The sequence below is a fragment of the Argopecten irradians genome, chromosome 3, assembly GCF_041381155.1.
Source record: "Argopecten irradians isolate NY chromosome 3, Ai_NY, whole genome shotgun sequence".
Classification (NCBI taxonomy): domain Eukaryota; kingdom Metazoa; phylum Mollusca; class Bivalvia; order Pectinida; family Pectinidae; genus Argopecten; species Argopecten irradians.
This window is the reverse complement of record NC_091136.1, coordinates 33088198-33098654: the sequence shown is the minus strand read 5'-3', so window position 1 is coordinate 33098654 and position 10457 is coordinate 33088198. Positions and strand designations below refer to the sequence as shown.

At 34.3% G+C, this 10457-nt stretch overlaps 1 long non-coding RNA gene across 1 annotated transcript; it reads right to left on the bottom strand.

Annotated features, from left to right (window-relative positions):
- Positions 1 to 554: 554 nt before the first annotated feature.
- Positions 555 to 3326, bottom strand: LOC138318296 (uncharacterized). The gene is made up of 2 exons (XR_011207866.1): positions 2416 to 3326; positions 555 to 1058 (listed from the first exon to the last, which is right to left on the bottom strand). It is a non-coding gene; the product is annotated as an uncharacterized lncRNA (long non-coding RNA).
- Positions 3327 to 10457: the final 7131 nt, after the last annotated feature.

Sequence of the window (10457 nt, the reverse complement as noted above, 5' to 3'; positions counted from 1 at the left end):
ATCGGGCCAGTATTGGCAGTTGACATTGGCCCGCTGTTGATTTGCAAATTGGTCCATTGTCGGCCCATTGTGTCGGTTCTATGTCGGCCCAATGTTGGCATGTCGGCTTTTGAATGTCAGGCCAACATTGGGCCGATGTAGAAGTTAGCATTTATATTGGCCCAGCATTGGCCCAATTCCGGCTATCTGTTGGCCCAATGCTGGTCTGATGTTGATTTGTCTGATCCATTGGGTCGATGCTAAATATAAGCATTAATTAATTTTAAGCTTGGCAAATACCTCTCTAATTAATGCCATAAAATCGCATGGTTCCTAATTAAACACCAATCCATTCCACATGAGCTGAACAGGTTATTTCAACATTTGATAATACATTGCTTCTATTGATCAAAATAGACTTTAAAAGCTCATATTCTTCCATATATATATATATTTCCTAAAATGACATTAAAAATATAGATTCCAAAACTTAATTAATTAAATGATGAAATAACCTGTTATGATATATTTCTAAAATTATCAAAATGTCAGCACAGAAAAATGCAACTATTAGATATGGAATAACATTGTAGTGTATTTTTTTTACTTCAAAAACAATAAAATATTTTTTTATTAAATCATAAAGATTAAAGAGCATGCCAGCTGTTTTTAATGGATCAAACCTTTTGTGGTATTTCCCAAATCTATGTTCATTGTTTGTGTATTCATAACAGTTTACTATAATTCCTCTGGACATAAAAAGAAATAACCCCAAATAAGCTTGTATAACTTGCGCTCACTGGTATGTTTTTTTTTTAAATGTCAGTTATGGAAAATGTCAATCTCTCCAAAGGAATTTCAGCCAATGGCACAAAGAGGATTATTTTACACGTTTAAATTAATCTGGATCTCCACTTTCTTGGACAGTCTCTACTATTGTATATAGTGGCCAGCTTCTTGTTTTTGTCTTTCTTTGCTTCCTCCCTCTCTGTCTCCAAATGTGCAAAGCCAGGCTTTTATGATGTTGTGAATTTCAGCATCTGTTGCATTAGATGCCATTCTGTTTTTTCTTACAGCCTCTATAATAAAAAAGTAAATACATCTATTGATATGTACTGTACAGAAATATTGTAAGAGTATACCATTAAACACAGGTCTAAATCTCTACATTTTCATGTCTATATCTGAGCTTAATTTTCACTCTCTGCCAACACGTTTCTAAGCTTTGCTTTGATAACAAAATGCAGCTAACTTATCGTACAGTTAAGTACTAAATTTTGATATGTAATAATTAATTACTTTACATTATGATTAAAGCATTTTCTACTTATAACTTCAATATCAAACTTTGACAGAACAAAGTATAAAATGTCTTCCCTTTATGGACATTATACAATGACTAATTTTATACTTACTTGTGATTACAGTGTAAATTGGGTGTACTATCTATATCCAAGCAGCAAAATTTGCACATACTTTGGGGATTTCCACCACAATCAGGTGATGCTATAGTTTTGTTATCAATAACCTTCTTACCAAGTGCCTGGAGGGAGACTAGTGGTCAGTGTTTAGGATATGGACGGAAGAGAAATAAGGGATGTGTGATTTTAGTTTCATGTTACAGAGGAATGTTGTGAAGGGAGTGTGATCTATTCTATACATCACAACCATTTCAGCATTGGATTATGTATTCAAAATTGTAATCTTGTATATAATTATATAACTCTTCACTTGTTAAGTTGTTTATCTAAAGTAGGCTTGATTGTATGCAGCCTGATTATAGCAACATTAATTATAATTCAAAAGGAATTTTCTGTACTGATGTATAATTTTAAGCTTGCTCTAATGCTGTAAAATGTACTTCTTTATTAGAACTTTCAAACTCTATATCATATCAGACAAATAACTTATACTACTTATGAAATAATGTTATTATGTCTGTGGATGTTATTCAACTTAATCTTTTCTCACCATCTACAGTGTATACGTACACTGACCATGTGGTTTAGACACATGTGGTAATGTTTACATGCAGCAGCAGAGGCTGGTCACTAAGCACTTTAAGTATACTTTCCGCCCACTACCTAATCAGCTTAATTGTTAACCACCCGAATTTTTATGAATATGACGTTCCCAGCTTTTCAAAAATAATATATTTCGTTGTTGCATGTACATTATGCACATGTTTTATAACATTAATTATCTACATCTACATGTACCACTTTCAACCTGATCACAAATTTCAGTGTGAAATATGTTTTTGGCATGTGTAATAATACTGATAAATTGGCAAAGGTTTAGCTTTAGTTTGAACATGGAAATGGAACTATAAACATACACCAAACAATCTGTACATCGCCACAACGTTAAAACAGATATAATATCATTATTATTGATCATTAACTAGTATATTATAACAAAAGTAACTCTACTTACAATTTTGATGTGGTCTTGAAGTAATTCTTCCTATACGTCAGCAAAACTCAATATGAATTCATGTGTGCTGGTCAGCTCCTGGTCAACTAGCTATAGAGTGTGGTCCAGATACAAATAGATGGGGATGGTCTTGGCGGGAATAGTCACGTGACTCATAGCAGATGTGGATCATTGATAGTGCCCGCCAGCGGAAATTAGACTTACTTGTAAATCCTTGTACACGTAATGGTATAAGTATGACCAGAAGACCGAGTCAAATATGCAAAAATTTTAATTCAAGCAATGAATCTCGCAGATACACACAGAGGAGAAAGACAAAAAATAAAATAGGCCTAGGAAATAAATTTACATTTTACATTTCATTTACATTATTTACGGTACAAACCAATTAAATCAACTCACGGTCATTAGAGAAATTCTAGTAACTGTGTGTAGTACATAACATTGTTTCATTATTTTATTGAAAGTTTTTTTCTGTCACACGTCGCATTGGCCTAATGAAACTGTATTGGGAATCGGCCAATTTGCCAATAATGGGCCAACATTTTACCAATGTAAGCAGGCCAAGCATTGGGCGTACAACATCGGACCAATAATGGGCCAACTTTATCATCCCAACCGTTGGTCGTACTTCATCGGGCCAACATTGGCCCATTGATAGTACACCGACTGCCAGCGGTCACCCGACCGTACGACCATTACCCAACATCGGGCCAATATTGGCATGTTATCTGGGATGAAGAGTTTTAGATTCTACCATTTCCAGTATTAAGAAGAAGATTTTTAAAGTTTGAGCCTATTTGCCCCTTTTGGCCCCGCCCCTCTGCCCCGAGGGGGTTGACCAGAACCAATATGATATATGATATTAAAATGTTATCTCAGGCTAATAATTCTACACAAGTTTGACTCATTTCCTATGAAAATTGAGCAAAAAATCATTGTAGCATAATAGCTCGAAGGTTCGACGACAAGCAATCAAATGGCACTGAAAGTATAAAAAAAACAGACTTAAGCATGCAATGCAAACAACAAAACAGTGCGAAGATGACATTCATACAATGGGAGAATCAATCAACGCATTACAAATAGCAGCTGACAATACACAGAAACAAATATGTGATATTAAAAAACAGCTGAAAAACAAAATACCGGTACACGCGAAGAATCAAAAGTGTACCGCTGATCAGGATATGTACCAAGTTGAAGTCACTAACCGATTTATTCCACTACAAGAGTCGCCCAATGCAGCAATCTCAACTCCCTCGTGCGATGCCTTAGAACAGACTTACTCTCCCCCAAAAAAACAAACCACAGAGCCCCGAACCTTCGAAAATTCACAAACACAATAGCGAGTCATCCGGATTAGCCGAAACCTACTCATCAATTGTTGGAAATAAAACCCCAAAAACGAAAGATATTGGTTCAACTGCGAACGCGACGTCAACCATACCTGTACATTTTCCGTCGTCAGTGTGTAAATCTTTCGGTAAGTCGGCGTCAGAACCAAAAAGAAATGACTTCGTTGGATTTACAACATACCAAAGAAAACGAACACGCAGATACTATGTTTATGGTATAAACAAAAAACTTTCCTCAGAAAATGGTATGAGGAAATTTCTTGAAGAGAAAAACGTTACTGTAACGTTTCTAAGATATTTCGAAAAGCGTTGGAAACGGACCGCGTCAGCTCAAGTAAACGTCATTGATAATGAAAACAACACTCTTGAAAATCCCTATTTCTGGCCGGAAGGTGTATCTATCCGCCAGTGGCTCCCTAAATCAGTTTTTATCAATGAACAAAACGACCATGAGTAGCACACTAAATATTTTTTGTTGGAACATTGAAGGTGTTATGGCTGGCACGCCATACCTCCTCAAATGTCTTGAAGAACACGACATTGATATTTGTGGACTATCCGAACATTGGGTGAGAGAGAATATAATATGTCATTTTTCAATACTTTTAGTCAATGTGGTTATTCAAGCTTAGTAAAACCTGTTTTTGAAATTGACCCATTTCGATATAAATGTAACATAAGAGGAGGCGTTTGCATGCTTTACAAATCCCATTTAAATATTCAAGAAATTGTAACCGATAGTCCACGTATTGTTGGTGGTGAAATTCAACAATCTGATAGTTATAACATCTATGTTTTTGTGGTATACATGCCTTCATCCTCAAGACATCTAGATGTTTTTAAAGAGACTCTTGATATATTAGAATCTCTAGTTTCCGTTTACTCAGACAAAGGAAAAATTATCGTAATTGGTGACTTAAATGTAAAAAATCAGTGGTCCAAGGTACCATTTCCAAACCCAATAAAAGGTCGGATGTATTTGATTTGTTCTTACAGAGAAATAATTTAAGTTCGATAAACGTCCAAGTTGACTGTAAAGGTCCCTAATTATACATTCTGTCCTGTCACGGGCAATTGTACGATGATTGACCATATCCTTGTAGAAAACAGTATTGTTGATTTACTAAAGAAATCTGAGGTACTAGACGAATGTGATGCAAATATGTCTGAACACCTTCCTGTTTTGTGTTCTTTTACCATTCCAAGAGTCTCGCCAAAACAAGGCACTACAGAATTTTTTAAGATACAACTGGCGCAAAGCAGCAAAGAATGATAAAATACAAAAGTATAAATATTTTATTAGTTCTTATCTCAATTCAGTAGATTTTCCCAAAAACATACGCTCAACATCAGATATTGATATTTATTACGAAAGTTTGAAATCCGTTCTCCTACTAGCATCAAAAGAATGCATTCCGAAACGTAAATTCAAGAGCCATTTGAAACCCTATTGGAGTGACGATTTGACAAGTGATCACAAGCTTGTGCTTCGTAAAAGACAACTTTGGAAAGCTAATGGTAAACGTAGAGGAAACGATGTTTATTTCTTAGATTACAAATCTTGTAAAAGTATGTTTAGAAATAAGTTGAGATGTGCCTTTAACGAATACATGAGACGTCAATTTGAAGAAATTGATCAATCAGGCGAAGTCGACCAAGCTCTGTTTTGGCAATTATACAAAAAAAAAAAATCAAGTAAACCCAAATTGGTTCAAACAGAACTCAAGTACAACGGACAAGTCTTTCGTGATCCAAAAGCAATAGCAAAAGCATGGGGTTCTCATTTCAGCGCTCTTTTCCAAAATAAACCTAATGAATTGTTCGACACGGAATTTTCAAACCATATTCTTAATCATGTAAAAGATATGTCTGAAAAAGCGAAACACGACAAAGATATTTTTCTAGACAGAGAATTCGGTATTAAAGAGGTTTCTGATATTTGCAAGTGTCTTAAGACAAACAAGTCTGGTGGATCAGATGGCCTTGTATATGAGCATGTAAAATACTGCAACAATCTTATGTTAAAACATATCACGTTTTTATTCAACCTTATTGTAAAGTACGAATATATTCCACAATCGTGGAAAGTTGGTACAATAGTCACTTTATATAAAGGTAACCGGAAACCCAAAGACGACCCTAACACTTATAGAGGTATTACATTAATTCCAATATTTTTCAAAATATTTGAGTCACTTTTGTCTTCCCGTTTGAGTCCAGTTTTAGAATCACGGACATTTCCTAATAGACATCAATCAGCATATCGTAAAAAACTGTGTAGTTTATGCACCTCTTTTAACCTGCATGAAAGTATAAATTATAACCTAGATAATGGATTTGATGATTTCGTTGCTTTTTTAGATAGTAATAAGGCTTTCGATTCTGTATGGCAAGAAGGCTTATTCTATAAACTTTATCAAATGGGTATCAATGGAAAGGTATGGATCATTCTAAAACAGATGTATTCCCGCTTCTCCAGTAATGTTGTCTTTAATGGTTTTTATGTCGAAAAAAGTAATAATGGAAAGAGGAATCTTACAGGGTGGTTCTTTATCTGCAAAAATGTACCTCGTTTTCATCAATGACTTGCTTAATGAAGTAGAATTCAGCGGGAAAGGTTCGGTAATTAATTCATCGCGGGTAAATATACCAACCCAAGCCGACGATATATGTGTTATTAGCAATAATGTAGCTAACCTTCAATACTTACTTTCTATCTGTGAGAACTACAGTAGAAAATGGAGGTTCACATTTTCCGCTTCTAAATCGAAAATTGTCATATTTACTTCCAAAAATAAGCCAAATGTTTCATGTAATGTTACAGTTTATGAAAATAAACTACCAATTGTTGATAGTATTGTTCATGTTGGTATAACATTGAATGGTAAAAATAACAATGTTCAACGTACAGAACGTGCTTGTTCTAAATTAAAGTGTGGCGTAATGTCTCTTATTCGTTCTGGTGTTCACCAGTGTGCCCTGAATCCGTTGACCACTGCTAAGATTATTAAATGCAAAGTTTATCCATCTGCACTCTACGGATGTGAGTTGTGGCAATTAAAGAAAAATGAAGTATACATGCTAGAAAAAGCACAAAATTTCATTGTCAAATCTATACAAGGTTTTAATATAAGAACAAGGACAGATATGTCCACATCATTGATTGGTTGGTTTTCTATTGAAGTGTATATTAGTATTAAAAAATTGTTGTTCCTTGGTAGAATATGTTCCATGGATATAGGAGTTTTAACTCGCGAAATTTTCATAAAACGTCTTTTCGATTTTAAATTGTGCAGTTTTAACAGAGGATTTATCCCTGACATTATCCAAATTTTGAAAAAATATGATTTGTATTTTGTACTGGATGGATTTTTAAAATGTGGTACATTTCCAAACAAATGCAAATGGAAACATTTAGTAAATACCCATGTTAAAAAATATGAACAGTTTCAACTTTGTGAAAGGATGAAAGCTGATAAAGATTTTTCTCGTTTTTCTCTTTTACATGAAAGAATAGAACCATATGCAATATGGAAACTTGCTTTACGTTTTCCACAGTATAGTTCATGCATTAAACGAATTGTTAAAATATGCGTAGAAATGCGCGATAATGAAAATTTATATTTGTGTCATTTTTGTGGTCTAATGTATAATGATCTCATATTGCACAGTGTACTTGAATGTAGCCACACTGAGAACTTGCGAGACCAATTGTGGTGTATTATCAGTACTGTGAAAGATATAGATTTTGTTTTTTATCTCAATTCAATGTCAAAATATCATCTACTGCATGTTCTTCTTGGTGGACTATTTAACTATCATTTATCTCAAAATGAAATGGAAGACTTCAGACTAAATTCAATTATTATTGTTAACAAAATGTTCGTACAAAGTGGTATCCATAACTGACCTTTTTTCTTTTCTTTTTATTTTTTTTAGGCAAATATTTGATTGTATTAACTTCAACTGAAGTTATATGTATGCTTAATCTTGTGAACTCCAGAGTATTTGTATTATGTATGTTTTTGTGCTAGCCTTATATATAGACTTTTGATACGTATATATCTGTTATTACAAACTGTATGTATCATTTGTCTCGTCTACATATGTTTGTAGCTAATTATTATAAGCATTCTCCGCTATTAGATAATGGCGAAATGTAGTCGAATATCTAATGGTATTTTCTTGTATTGATAGATATGTATATGTGTGTGTAACTTGTGTATGTTAGAATGTTTCTTTCTTTATTTATGTATTATTTTCTGTAAACTCTTCAATATTGGAGGAAATAAAGGAAATAATAAAGTATAAGTATGACCAGAAGACCGAGTCAAATATGCAAAAATTTTAATTCAAGCAATGAATCTCGCAGATACACACAGAGGAGAAAGACAAAAAATAAAATAGGCCTAGGAAATAAATTTACATTTTACATTTCATTTACATTATTTACGGTACAAACCAATTAAATCAACTCACGGTCATTAGAGAAATTCTAGTAACTGTGTGTAGTACATAACATTGTTTCATTATTTTATTGAAAGTTTTTTTCTGTCACACGTCGCATTGGCCTAATGAAACTGTATTGGGAATCGGCCAATTTGCCAATAATGGGCCAACATTTTACCAATGTAAGCAGGCCAAGCATTGGGCGTACAACATCGGACCAATAATGGGCCAACTTTATCATCCCAACCGTTGGTCGTACTTCATCGGGCCAACATTGGCCCATTGATAGTACACCGACTGCCAGCGGTCACCCGACCGTACGACCATTACCCAACATCGGGCCAATATTGGCATGTTATCTGGGATGAAGAGTTTTAGATTCTACCATTTCCAGTATTAAGAAGAAGATTTTTAAAGTTTGAGCCTATTTGCCCCTTTTGGCCCCGCCCCTCTGCCCCGAGGGGGTTGACCAGAACCAATATGATATATGATATTAAAATGTTATCTCAGGCTAATAATTCTACACAAGTTTGACTCATTTCCTATGAAAATTGAGCAAAAAATGCTCATAAATGTGTTTTCCCCACATAAACTATAGTAAACTTGACCCCCTCCCAAGGGGGTCCTTACATGACCATAGCTGTTAATAGGACGTTAATAAATCAAACAAACAAACAAAAGCGAGACCCCAGGGTCATATAATTCACATTTTTGTAAAGGACCTCAATCTTTCCATCTATGAAGAGTATGTGATTCTACCGTTTCCAGAATTTCAGAAGATTTTTGATTTGAAGTTATAGACTATTTGACCCCTTTTGACCTCACCCCTACGGCCCCTGGGGGTCAGTCATGGAAAAATTGGTTAATAGGATTCAATGGCCATCTCATACTGATAATTCTGACAATATTTGACTCATTTCCTATTACAAATGATCAAATAATACTCAACAATGTGTTTTCCCTATTATATAAACTATAGTAAACTTAACCCCCTCCCCAGGGGGGAACCTGAGACCCCAGGGTCATATAATTCACAAATTTTGTAAAGGACCTTAGGACCTTTCTATCTATGAAGAATATTTAATTCCATCACATCTGTGAGTGGAGAAGAAGATTTTTTTAAATTTTAGTCAATTTTACCCCTATTGGCCCATATAATTCACAATTTTGATTGGCCTTATGCCTTAGAAGGTTTGTGCAAAATTTCATTGAAATTGCTTCAGCAGTTTTGGAGAAGAAGTCGAAAATGTAAATTGTTTACGGACCTACGACGCACGACGACGGACACAAGACGATTAGAATAGGTCACTTGAGACTTCGTCTCAGGTGACCTAAAAAGCGTAGAAAAGAACGGGAAAATGATGGCCCAATAGTCCGAAGGCCCGTTAGTCCGAAGGCCCAATAGTCCAAAGGCCCTTTAGTCCGAAGGCCCAATAGTCCGAAGGCCCGTTAGTCCGAAAATTAGTAAATATTGCAAGTTATAGAGATGTTATAATTAACGTATTTTGACGAAAACACTTTTCGGCACTGCTGATCTGACAATTTCTATGGACAGCAAGTTGTCATTTCTTCATGGAGCAATGCCAGGATGCCAGGTCAAAATTACATCAAAATAAAAAAAAAAATAAAAAATAAAAAAAAATATAAAAATAATAATAAAAATAACATCTTGCATTTTATAGGATATCTCACAAGCATACATTCTATGGATTATCTTACATACATGCAAGCTTTAAAATGTCCGATTGTTAGCCTTTTGTACACTGTATTGCAATAGGATTAACGTTGCTCCGTGAATAAATGATATATATAATCAAATCTTACTGAAAAATGACTTTTATTATACCTGTAAACGTCGTTATATTGCACAATATATACATGTATTCAACGACTTATTTTTATTTCCCCATTCTTTGAATTGTTTATTCTTCCCATAATGATGGAAATGGTCCGCATAATGATATTTGGGGGGGATATTGAACAGGATTGCATTGTACATATAAAAATAATTCTCTTTTATATCAGATACGTTTATGTATTTCAAGTTCAAGATTATGCTCTTTTTGAAAATACGCTACATTTCGTTGTTTCATATCATTTTCCTTATCAATTCTATAGTCACATACATGTAAGTATACCTTAGCAAGTTTACAACAAATCTTTTGCATCGAAAACTGTAATAAACGTTTGTTTCATTTCAAGTACGAATATAAATCCCAATTATTTTATCTGTTT